The following is a 13734-nucleotide window of genomic DNA, read 5'->3' on the forward strand; positions in this document are numbered from 1 at the left end:
TGTTTGTGGTTTCACAGAGATTTGCTGATGCTGAGGCACAGTTCCTTGAAACAAAGTCTCAGTATGATCACTGTTCTTCTTAAAATGTTGCTGTTGAGCCACACTGGAGAGATGAAAAGCATCTTTCTCAGAAGTTTATTCATACAAATTGCTAATACAGGAGTCGACTTTAGCTAATACACAACTGCACAGGTTCACTAACCAGATCCCAGTAAAAGGGGTTAGACAGTTTAAATAAAAAGCAGCAATTGAGACAATGCAATTTTTGCTGTTACAGCAGCTAAAAGGAATTCTCTCCAACCAAATTCAGGATTTTTTTCTTTTTACATTTAATTAACCGAACATGAGCTTGAAACACGTTGGCAGCATTTTAATACAATTCAGTTTTTAAACACACAAAAAGTGTGACATTGCGCAGTTGATCTTCCGACGCAATGTTCCAGAGAGTTAGCATGCAGGGTTTTTTGCTATTTGCTTCTTGGCAACTTCTCAATGCCAGCCATGCCTTCAAGGCAGTGCTTCAGCTCACCCACAAAGAGAAGAAAAAATACACAAATCTGAAAACATTTAACGATATTTCCAAAACCTTTGATATTCTTTAAACAAAAAAGCAGCTTTAGAAAAGGCCATCTCAATTTAGCAATAATGTTTTCTCCCTAGCATACCATGCTTAAAAAAGTGGACCAAGTATATATGAATAAAATTATTCTGTACAATTTCTACATTTAAAACGTGAAAGTTACTTTCTTCTATGTTTTAATGCAGATAGTGTTGGAAATAGAAAGACAACTATTAAACAAACAAAAAACCCAAAATGAACATATACCCACAAAGAATAACTTCCCAAAGCTAATTTATAATTCGATCAGTATGCAAACCCTCTGCCTTTGAAGGAACATGATCACCAGGACCTTAAATGGTTTCCCACATACCACACAACGCTCTGCTCAGAAGTCTTTTTTTAAATTAAATTTATACCTGCTGGTGCTTTTAAACATTTGAAATAAACAACCCATACACTTTGCAAATATTGGCAGTATAAAACAAATAAATAGCTTTAAAATGGAAACATTACAAAACCAACCAGGGATTTTCTTTTTGTTTCCTTTCTCTCCTCTCCTGAAGAGAGTGATTCATTCTAGTATACAATTCCATACACACCAGGCATGAGCAACTCTCATTCACATTTCGGCTAGAATAGTGATTTTTGATTTTCATCCCTCACAAGCCCAGGGACACGGAGGCCAACTGTGGCTTCCCATTACTGCCAGGCTGCTACTACTGATCAGGGACTGCATGTAGGATCACTCACCTATGTGGTATGATACCACTGTGAGTTTGCATTTTAGGACTTAAAAAAATACATTCAATTTAATTTTAATCGGTTTCCCCATATCCCACAACCGGGAAAAAATAAGTGCATATAAATCAAATATAGTTCAAAGCCGAAGAATTTAAATATAGTGGCTATCTGCTTTCGATAGTACCCTATGTTTGCACAGGCTCTGGTTGCATAAAGAGCAAAAACCTGCTCTTAAAATTGTCTTGGCATGTATTGTTAAAACTGTAGTGGTACAAAGTTAACCTATTGCAAGAAGGTGTACAGAAAAACAGAACTGTGTTCAATAAATGTACGTAATGAGGTTTCAAGAGAACTGATACAAACACAATTCTCCAAAGTTATAAATGAGCTCTTTCAAATCATTTCCAAATAACCCCTTTGGGTAATTCAAATATTCCAGCTTAAAATAATGCAGTCGACTGAACTCTCAAATATATTTCTGATCAATTCCAAAATTACATAACCAAGAAAAAAAGTTATACCATCATCCCCCAGGTGCTATCAAATTATTATATTTTTGAGAGATTCAATCACCATTAATAGACAAAAATAATTTAAATCAGTGACCATAATAACTGTCTTGTTCGCATTGCTAGTAATAGAAAATATATAACTGGAAGGGGTCTCTGAAAAATGAAAAGGTAGATTTAAATTATTCACTACCATAATTTTTCTTGAAACTTTGCTGCAGTCAAGACACAAGACCTTTCCTGAAATTGGTCAGTGGATGCCAGTTTGCGTCACTTGTTTTTTAACCCAACAAATGACAAAACGCACAAGCTGATAAAGCAACTGGATTTCCCATTTCAATCAAACAGTACTGTCATGCTGAACATTAACTATCACTGTACAAAGATTGGACAACATCAACTACTTATCAGAAAGAACGAATATTTGCACCGGATGCCCATGAGCAATATGTTGGCTGACTATGTATTAGGTGCAGACTGGCAAGGGCCAACGTTTAAAAATCCCAAATATGGGCTTGAATATTCTGTTTTTAGCAAGCTAAAACAGTGCAATTTACACTTGTACATTTTCCATTCTTTGACAATCTTACTCTCAGTTCTAGATTATCATAAGTCTAATGTTCATTATTGGTTATCTCGAACTATTGACACCAGATACTAGGAACTCCAGGAAGAGCATAGATTACCATTAAAATGTAACTGCATTGCCAGCTTCCTCCTGACTACAACATTTGTACAATGAATAGCTATTCCACTGATTGAACATACAGAGCTTCAGCAGCATCAAGATGGAGACTGACCCCTTGATAAACAAGTGCACATTCCCATAACCCATTTTATCTAAACTTATAATAGCTTTGGTGGAAAAAATTACACAGGACAGTTGATATTAAAATGTAATGCCAGTACATGATTAATTGCACAAAACTGCTTATCCAAACGCTCCTGGCGAATAAAAAGGTTCATGTAATGTGAGGGAGAAAGCATGTCGGGGGCATGCAAGAGTGAGAGAGAGTACAAAAGCGTGTACAGGAGGACAGCAATAAATCATACCTTGCATCCATGCAGTGGAAATTTTGAGGTTATATAGCTTTTTGAACTGCAGTGCTATTTGGTGTAAAGTTGGTGATCAAATTTAGGGAAACAGCTCAAGATGCTTTCAAGGAAATAATCTCAAGACTCTTGGATTTGATAGTTGTAATATAATTGCAAATAATTCAAAGTGATACAAGAACTTCAGCAGTTAAAATTCCTAACAGTATCTCTAAAAGGCTTCAATAGTACAAACGATAGATTATATACCAGTAGTGCAATATTTTGTAATTTTCTTACCAAGAGGGAAGAGTACAGTTATGTGTGGGTTGCAAATAATTTCAACTGCATCCAGTCACAATTTGCCCACTTCAGCAAGGTACGAGAGGGCTGCCCCAAGCATGAATTGCCATCTAAGGTAATGATGAAGAAAAATATTATAAAAAATTGGGAGAAGAAAAAAATATTCTTCATACATAATTTGAATAATTAAGATATGACCTCACATTCATTCAGCCACGTTGTTTTGGGTAAATAGCTAACAGCTTCCTTTCATTCATCTTTCCAACTCCTATTCTGAAGGCAGTGAATCATGTTGAGATATGTTACCAATGGGCCTCCATCACCAGGAAAGCTTGCTCAAGTTTCCATTTTACTAGTCTTAGTAGTAACGTATTGTAAGACATTTTTACAGAGAGAATCACAGTCCCGTTTCCTTTACAGCAAACATCCAGACCTGCAGTCACACAAACCTTTAGAAGTGAAAAGATGGGTGATTTTTTTTTTTCTCCCCTCCTCAGTTGAGACCAGTGAAGTCAACCCTGCACAGAACGAGGATTGAAACTGGAACCTTGTTGGCCAATTTGACTCAGTACACCCATACTAGGTTCATTAGATTTAATAGGAAAGTTCACTTTATGGGCGGGATTTAACTAAATGTCCCATAGCGAGCACATTTAGCCGTGTGTTTCACTGCACTCGCAGTGGCAAGAAACACAATGCAATAAAACGGCACTCACGTTAGATAGGGGGCCTCAGTAGGGAACGCGCAGCCGAGACTGCACATAGCTCCATTTTGTGCATCGAGGAGCTCTGCTCACTGGAACTCCTCAGTGTAACAAAAGATCAGGACGCAATTTTTAAATAGCACCCTGACCGCAGGAGCCCCCCAAGCGACCCCCCCCCCCCCCCCACAAGCCCCAACGCACTATGGGAGATCCCCCAGCACACTCCCCACCCGCACAAAGGGCAACCCCAGGGTGAGTACAGTACCTGGTGAGCCCATGTGGCACCAGCAATGCCAGGACACCACCCTGCCCAAAGGGCATGCACCTGGGGGTCTCCGATCGTCTGGGAAATCCCCACAAGTGCCATTCCATCTGGTCCCCGTTTGTGGAGACCAGTACTGAACAGCGCTCGCCAGGGGTCAACGAGGCTAAAAAGATAGATCCCACACCTGGGTACGTTGGGAATCTTCACATTAATCCAAGACTAGCTGTCTTGCTTTAATATGCAGATTTGCTAAAAAAAAAGTGATCCTGCCCACAATGGCCAGGATTTACATCAAACATCTCATGAGATCGCGTTAGATCTCACGAGGCATTGTGAGCCGGGTACATCCCGAGAGCGGGGTATCCCGGCTTCTATCGGCCAGGCTGCGCCGCGGTGAGCTAAATTTCGGGTGCTGCGTGGCCGGGAAATGGCGCCCTATATTTTTAGTCATCTTCTATGAAAAACTCACCAAAGGGACTATTGGGATAGAGCTATGCTCATATGGAAAGAGCCAGAAGTCTAACACCAGAGAACCTATTATTCTGCCCAACTACTTCCTTCACCAAAAAAGACCATCTTGTACAGCACAATGAGGATGGAGTTAGTACAACACTATATCTAATAAACTTTTAATAACTTATATATATAATTCATTAAACTGTATTTAGCATGGATTTACAATAGTAATAATGAATGAGAATTATTTTTTTAATATAAATTTAGACTCCAAATTATTTTTTTTCCAATGAAGGGGCAATTTAGCATGGCCAATCCACCTACCCTGCACATCTTTGGGTTGTGGGGGTGAGACCCACGCAGACACGGGGGGAATGTGCTAATGCCACACAGACAGTGAGCCAAAGACGAGATCGAACCTGGGACCTTTGCGCCGTGAGCCAGCAGTGCTAATCACTGCGCCACCGATGAATGAGAATTATAATTCTCATTTATTACTGTTGCAAATTCACGATATATATCGTTTAATATTTAAACTACAAAGTTGTAAATCATCAAACTTTTTTCCAGCATTTCTCAAAAGTATCAAAAGCCAGTCTAATATTCATGTTATTAAGCTACAGTGGACTGATTATCATAATGAAACAGTATAAATTCAGTTAATTTTTCAAATACGATATAAAATGGTAATGGAGTAATCTGGAAAAAGAATGAAGACTGTCAAAACATAATTTTTCTTGAAACTTTGTTGTATTCTCCCATTACATGCTCAAAGAAGTTGGGCTGGATTCTCCGATTTTGAGTATATGTCCCCACGCTGGCGTGAGAACGGTGGCGTTTTCCGACAGACAAAATGCGTAAAACAGCCACCGATCCTCTGTTTGGCTGGAGGCTAGCATCAAGGAGGCGTAGAGCACCTGGACGTTAGCTGCCGATACGGCCCGGAGAATTGGCGCATAGGCACGGCGGCGGTTGCAGCGGCTGCGCAATGCAACATGGTGCCGGCCACATGTGGGCCCGGCCTGCAAAATAGTGCCCCTCCTTTGGCCAGCTCGCACGCCGCAGACCACCCCCCAACAATGCCCCCAGCCCCTGGCAAAGTCACTCCTGCCTGCGGATCGGTCCTCACCCGACTGTGGCGGCGCTGGACTGAGTCTACAGCCGCTATGCCGAGTTCCCGACGGATGAGATCACATTCGTCCGACGCTGTCAGGAACCCGGCCGGTCGGGGGCGGAGCATCACAAAAGCGGCACCGCCCCCGATTCGGTTGTGAACAGGGATTATCCGCACGATCGTCGAACGCGATTTTGGCGTCGGCGACCGGAGAATCCCGCCTGTTGTCTCTTGGTAATAATTTGTAAAAGTTCTAATGTGCTTGCTTTCCTCAAAACTTACTTCGTGTATTGCCCAACCAACCCTCACCTGATGTCTCAGATTCTCATTTTTCTCTATGTCTGCCATAATTAGTGTGTCATCTACATATCTCAGGTGTTTTTATACTCTATCCACCTACAGAAATTCCTGGTAATTCTGATAGATGTCTTACTAATCATTTCAGTGCAGAGATAGATTATCGATGCTTGTTGAGAAATCCAGAATTTAGGAATAAGAAAGAAACTCGGGCAGAACTCTTGAACTAGCATCAAGACAAATTGACATGTGGAATTCTTGGCAAGCCAATTGAAACAATCATATAAATGGATTCAAAGAGCAACTAGATGTGCAACAGAAATCATTGAGGAACATGTTAAGAAGGTGGGTAGGTCAGATTTGAAAGCTATCCAAAAGTAAAAGTTTACCAGGTGCAAAACTATTTCCTATTCCTTAAATGTTATGCTCTTTGCATATCAAACCTATCTTTGAATTGTCTTTCAAATCTTTTTCATGATTATGGAAGGTTATTAAATTAATTGTGCATACTCAGATTTTTTGAAAAAATTGGAATGAACCAGATCATACTGAAATATTTCAACCAGGTATTCACAACCTTGTTAAAGATATTTCATTCATAACTCAATGCTTCTCACTAATATTATTACCATAGCATAGCTGTTCTTTTGTAAACTTGAATTTTCCAAAATTTCTCTCATCTATCACAACCGCCAATGACTGCAGCCAATCAACGACCATCTTCAAACATGCCTTCAATGTAATTTTGGCCCTGACCCACAATGCCCTTGCCAAATTAAAGTCAGATGTCAGAGTTCAAATAGCTATCATGTCTTGCTGAGTGCTGAACGTGAGTATTTTGTAGCTTTTGCACACTGCATTTTGAAGGGTATACATCAAATCCGTATCCTGCAATTATCCGTATAATGAAAGGAACATAGCTTAATTCTAACTACAGTAAAGGTTCTGCCGGATTTTTTTTTTTGGGGGGGGGGGGGGGGGAGAGAGCTGCGTTCCCATGAAACCTTGCATTCAACAAAATCACAAAGGACAATCATACTTTACAATGGGAGTGAATTATATAGGTTCCAGCCATCCTAAAATTTGACATGTATGAAGGATCAAAGGCAATAAAAACTATGTACCTAATAAATTTAAAGAGAACGATACTGGTGAAATTGTTTTAATAAAACAAGAACAGTATAAAATTCACACTTGAAGTACTTTATTGGAGAGTGGGCGTGGACTGTGATCAGGAATTAAATCGCAGCTACAAGTAACACCCATGTACAAACAATGGTAGGTGATGCATGCGCGATGCACTTCCTGCTGGAGGAAATACATAATGGGCACCGTCTGTTTCTTTAAACTTCAGTTAGGCCGTTTGTCCTTATTTTTTGGCATTTTCTTAAATTGGGTTATATTTTCTATGTTTGAAACCGCGGATCAGCAAACATTTGGGCCTGCAATGGCTGACCTAGAGTACAAAGACTTTTGTGCAGATAAGAGAATTTATAAAAGGTGCTGTTGCGAATGGTGGAATTTTATGGAATTGAAATTTGTCCAAGAAATATGGCTGATTGATATACAACAGTTCGAACAATTTTGCATAATGTATTCTTAAAGAGGCTTGGACTTGAACCAACAGAGCCAATAAACTACCAATCAATAAGCCAAACAACATGATTAAATTGACCTTTTTATTAAATCTTCAAATGTATGAAAAGCAACAGTAAAACTTACCTAAACTAAAATGTATTCATGGGAATGACATACGATGCAGAGATAAGAGTTTTAAAAGTGACCCAAAATGCAGATGAATAAAACACCAAGAGCTCCGTGGCAGCTACTTCAGAGTCAGGTCTTTGGGTGGAGACAATGTGGTTCATTAAGGATAAACTGATGGCCTGCACTGAGAAAAAATGTTGGGCGGGATTCTCTGTTGGCTGATGCTTGTGGTAGGCTATATTAGGGGTATCGCAGTACCTAGGTGGGATGTATCTTAAATTGTAGTATGAGTGGTAGAACCAGCCTGCTGGTACCGCCCAGGGAGCATAAGAGTCTGTGTTTCACCCACAGCAGTCATTCTGTGCCGGAGCTGCTGGGGTAACTACTTGTTCATTAAAGACTTCAATTGGATTACAATCTCGCTTCAGTAGTGATTGATCGTGCATCAATTTAATGAACAAGAATTGAAGAATGGCTGCTCTCCGCATCAAGCCAGAGTGTCTACAAATCAACCCCCACGCGGCAAATGCAGCAGCAACTTTTAAACATTGGCTGGCATGTTTCAACGGGTACATCAGGACGGCCCCGATTACCCCCACGGAGGACCAGAAAATGCAAGTCCTCCACTAAAGGGTGAGCCCAGAAATCTACACGCTTATCAAAGACGAGGACGGTTTCGAGGACGCAATGACTTTGTTAAAAGAGCACTACGTCCGCACTGTGGTCAGTCTTTTAGCTACCAGACGGCAGATCCCAGGGGAATCACTGGACGATTTTTACCGCGCATTGTTAGTGTTAGGTAGAAACTGTAACTGTCCATAAATCTCAGCCAATGACCACACCAAACTCTTAATACGGGATGCTTTTGTTGCGGGCATGCTGTCCTCTAAAGTCCGCCAGCGACTGCTGGAAAACGACACGCTAGGGCTTAAAGAGGCACGGAAACTTGCGCACTCCCTTGATGTAGCTACCCGCAACGTCCAGGCCTGCGTTCCCGACCGCGCGGTACCCACATGGACAGGGTGGACCTCACCCGCGGCCAATTCCAAAGCACCCCTAAATTCGCCACAAGCTTGTGCAGTGCGGCAACCAGGAAACCCCGGGGTGGGGGATGCTATTTTTGTGGGCAAAACAAACACCCCGGCAACGCTGCCCAGCCCGATCCGCAATCTGCAAGGGCTGCGGGAAGAAGGGGCACCTCGTGGCAGTATGCCAGGCCCGGTCGCCCGCCACTGTCTCCACAGGCGAACCGGGACCGCTGCCATTCCTCTCCTCACAGGCCATATGCGATTCATGGGGGCAGCCATCTTGGATGACGTCTCAGGACCCCGGCTTGGCTGGCCATGTATCGCCTGATGCGATCTCCCAGCCGGCCATGTGCGATTCATGGGGGCAGCCATCTTGGATGACATCTCAGGACCCCGACTCGGGTGGCCATGTATCGCCCGACAAGATCTCTCAGCTTCTGCCACAACTTGCCTCAGTGACACTGGACCAGTCTCGGCCCCGAACGCTTTCAACCGCTACGATGTCAGTACTCATAAACGGGCACAAGACATCAACTCTGGTTGCACGGAGAGCTTCATCCATCCCAATACTATAAGACACTGCTCCCTCGCTGTACACCCGATTAAACAAAAGATCTCCCTGGCCTCTGGGTCCCACTCTGTGGAGATCCGGGGGTACTGCATAGCCAACCTCATGGTCCAGGGCATGGAGTTCAATAACTTCCGACTCTACGTCCTCCCCCATCTCTGCGCTGCCACACTCCTGGGACTGGACTTCCAGTGTAACCTGCAAAGTTTAACGTTCAAATTCGGCGGCCCCATACCCCCCCCCCCCCCTCACTGTCTGCGGCCTCATGACCCTCAAGGTCAACCCGCCTTCCCTGTTTGCAAACGTTACCGCTGATTGCAAACCCGTCGCCACCAGGAGCAGACAGTACAGTGCCCAGGACCAGACCTTCATTAGGTCGGAAGTCCAACGATTACTAAAGGAAGGCATCATCTAGGCCAGCAACAGCCCCTGGAGAGCTCAAGTGGTGGTTGTAAAGACCAGCGAGAAACATAGGATGGTCATAGACTACAGTCAGACCATCAACAGGTATACGCAGCTCGACGCGTACCCTCTCCCCCGCATATCTGAAATGGTCAACCAGATAGCGCAATACAAGGTTTTCTCCACAGTAGACCTTAAATCAGCCTACCACCAGCTCCCCATTCGCCCGGACGACCGCAAGTACACTGCATTCGAAGCAGATGGGCGGCTCTACCACTTTCTAAGGGTTCCCTTTGGTGTCACAAATGGGGTCTCAGTCTTCCAACGGGAGATGGACCGAATGGTTGACCAGTACGGTCTGCGGGCCACGTTCCCGTACCTCAACAATGTCACCATCTGCGGCCACGACCAGCAGGACCAAGACACCAACCTCCGCAAATTCGTCCATTCCGCAAAAATCCTTAACTTAACCTATAACAAGGACAAATGCGTGTTTAGCACCGATCGCCTAGCCATCCTCGGCTATGTAGTGCATGATGGAGTCATAGGCCCAGATCCCGAACGCATGCGCCCCCTCATGGTGTTTCCCCTCCCCCACTGCCCCAAGGCCCAGAAATGTTGCCTGGGCTTCTTTTCTTATTACGCCCAGTGGGTCCCCAATTATGCGGACAAGGCCCGCCCACTAATCCAGTCCACGGTTTTTCCCCTCTCGGCAGAGGCCCGCCAGGCTTTCAGTCGCATCAAAGCAGACATCACCAGGGCGACGATGCACGCAATCGATGAGTCCCTCCCCTTCTAGGTCGAGAGCGACGCATCAGACGTAGCTCTGGCTGCCACCCTCAATCAGGCGGGCAGACCCATGGCCTTCTTTTCACGCACCCTCCACGCCTCAGAAATCCGCCATTCCTCCGTTGAGAAGGAGGCCCAAGCCATCGTCGAAGCTGTGCAGCATTGGAGGCATTGCCTGGCCGGCAGGAGATTCACTCTCCTCACTGACCAACGGTCGGTAGCCTTCATGTTTGACAATGCACAGCGGGGCAAAATTAAGAATTATAAGATCTTACAGTGGAGGATCGAGCTCTCCACCTATAATTACGAGATCTTGTATCATCCCGGGAAGCTCAACGAGCCTCCTGATGCCCTGTCCCGCGGCACTTGTGCCGGTGTACAAGTAGACCGACTCCGGAGCCACCACGACAACCTCTGCCACCCGGGGGTCACCCGGTTCTTCCACTTTGTTAAAACTGCCCTACTCCATCGAGGAGGTCAGGGCCGTAACCAGAAACTGCCAAATCTGCGCGGAGTGCAAGCCGCACTCCTACAGGCCAGAGAAAGCGCACCTGGTGAAGGCTTCCCGCCCCTTTGAACGCCTCAGCGTGGTTTTCAAAGGGCCCCCTCCCTCCACCGACCGCATCACGTATTTCTTAAACGTAATTGATGAGTACTCCAGGTTCCCTTTCGCCGTCCCCTGTCCCGACATGACGGCTGCCACCGTCATTAAAGCTCTCCACAGCATCTTTACCCTGTTCGGTTTCCCCGCCTACATCCATATCGACAGGGGATCCTCCTTCATGAGTAACGAGCTGCGTCAATTCCTGCTCAGAAAGGGCATTGCCCCCAGCAGGATGACCAGTTACAACATCTGGGGAAACTGGCAGGTAGAGAGGGAGAACGGGACGGTCTGAAAGGCCGTCCTACTGGCCCTATGGTCAAAGAATCTCCCAGTGTCCCGATGGCAGGAGGTCCTCCCCGATGCACTTCACTCCATCCGATCACTACTGTGCACTACTACCAATGAAACACCTCATGAACGTCTCCTTGCCTTCCCTAGGAAGTCCTCGTCGGGGACCTCGCGCCCAACATGGCTGGCAGCCCCCGGACCTGTCCTACTCCACAAACACGGAGGGGCCCACAAGTCGGACCCACTGGTCAGGAGCCCTGGTTGTCCTTTGCGATCGTCACAGTCCCAGCAGTGATGCTGGCGTTGGCTCGGCCATCCGTGGCTCTGGGAGCGTGTTGTCTTCAGCTTCATCGCATCCGGATGGGACCAGTGGGAGGACGGATCCTCCTGGGAAGGGGTCTGCGGTGGTGTGCGCCGGTGAAAAAAATGGTTGGTTGGGGGGAGGGGTACATCTCCTCCATGCTAACCCCCAGTACGCCGTATGTGGCGCACCCCGACGGCCGACAAGACATGGTCTCCCTCCGGGATCTGGCCCACTGGATCCCGCCCCTCACCCTGCCCCTCCCCCTCCCCCCAACCAACCATTGTTTTTCACCGGCGCACACCACCGCAGACCCCTTCCCAGGAGGATCCGTCCTCCCACTGGCCCCATCCGGATGCGATGAAGCTGAAGACAACACGCTCCCAGAGCCACGGATGGCCGAGCCGACGCCAGCATCACTGCTGGGACTGTGACGGTCGCAAAGGACAACCAGGGCTCCTGACCAGCTGATAGTTTCATTGTAAATAATTGTCTGTAAATATGTGTATCGCATGGAAAGGCACCACAGGGTACCGCTATAATCTCTACCACTGTAAAAGCAAGGCCACCACCCCCACCGGACTCTTTTTTAAACAGGGGGTGAATGTGGTAGGCTATATTAGGGGTATCGTGGTACCTAGGTAGGATGTACCTTATACTGTAGTATGAGTGCTAGAACCTGCCTACTGGTTCCACCCAGCAGGTGGAGCAAAAGAGTCTGTGTTTCACCCACAGCAGTCATTCTGTACCGAAGCTGCTGGGGCAACTACTTGTTCATTAAAGCCTTCAATTGGACTACAATCTCGCTTCAGTAGTGATTGATCATGCATCAGTGCCAAAATCGCGAAATGCGATTGGGCGAAGAATAGGTTCCGACGATAAAATCGCAGCAGGTGCCGATTTGACACCAAATCACAATTCTCCGACACCTTGACAGCGGCAACAATGCGTACCGGAACGCATGTACAGTCTACACCATTAGCGAGCCTGACCCGGTATTCTCCAGGGCCTCCACGATGTTCCGCCACCGATGGGCTGAGTTCCCGACAATGCCGTTCACTTGTGCTTTATAAAATCATGAAACCAGCGTTGTGGTTGCTGAGGGAGAGTGAGGGGGTAAGAAAAGCGTCCAACATCGCCATACTTTGCCACTGGTCGGGGGGACGGGGACGGGGGGACTTCTGCTAGGGCAGGGAGTAATAGCGGGAGGTGGCCAAGAGGTGGGCTGTAGAGTCGGGGTTGACAGGCACGGAACACCATTGCCGCAGCCGGCAAGGCAGCTATGCAGCTGCACACACTGCTAACAGCCCACTGTGAACTTAGGGCTACAGGTCGTATAGGTGTCCCCCCCAGGCCACCCTGTAGGTACCCTCTGGCCCCAGCCGACCCATCTGCTGTATGGGCATGCTTCAGTACAATCAGTGCCACCTTGTTGGCTGGGATGAATATGTGTGGGGATTGTAATGTATATATGCGGCTGCAGCTTGTCAGCCACTCAGGAGTGTCAATCATGGATCCAGCGACTGCCCCATCAATTTCATTGGAATCGATTGTGTTCCACGTGGCAATGGTGCTGGCCCCTCCAGTTGCTGAATCGATCCAGGTTCGGTGCCAGTTTTTCTGTTGTGAAAGTCCACGAATTCCGCTCCGGCATCAACACAGGAAATCCCGTTATTTTGTAGAACTACACCAAGTGGAGTTGTACCATTGAAGCAAGTGAACCTAATCGTAACTATTGGTCTGTAAATTTATTTTATTGTGGAATAAAACAGTCTAAAACTTTACCAGAAGTGTTTTGGATGAGATTTAGAACCAAGACCCTGCCTGACCCCCTCAATTTGGCAAAGATCCCATGGCATTATTAAATGGCACCAAGAGAACTCTCCTGGCTAATATTTGTCCCTAAAGCAAGCTATTTAATTCATTATTATTTATGGAACCTTGTTGTGTACAAATCGGCTTACACATTTCTTTGTTTTAACGCAGAAGCTACATATCGAAGATACTTCATTGATTCAGAGTCACTTCAGAATATCCTCTGGCAGTGAAAGAAGCTATAAGAAT

General features: G+C 45.8%; 1 protein-coding gene across 22 annotated transcripts in view; it reads right to left on the reverse strand.

Moving 5' to 3' along the window:
- Positions 1-13734, reverse strand: part of fam49bb (family with sequence similarity 49 member Bb) — a 275748-nt gene that overhangs the window by 46064 nt on the left and 215950 nt on the right. For 16 of the 22 annotated variants that reach the window (XM_072467062.1, XM_072467040.1, XM_072467060.1 and 13 more), the window contains one exon: positions 3145-3257. The exons of the other annotated variants lie outside the window; for them this stretch is intronic. The gene's annotated coding sequence lies outside the window, so the exon portion shown is untranslated. The remainder of the gene's footprint in view (positions 1-3144; positions 3258-13734) is intronic. 22 annotated transcript variants of the gene reach the window in all.

This window comes from Scyliorhinus torazame, chromosome 11 (genome assembly GCF_047496885.1).
Source record: "Scyliorhinus torazame isolate Kashiwa2021f chromosome 11, sScyTor2.1, whole genome shotgun sequence".
Taxonomy (NCBI): Eukaryota; Metazoa; Chordata; class Chondrichthyes; order Carcharhiniformes; family Scyliorhinidae; genus Scyliorhinus; species Scyliorhinus torazame.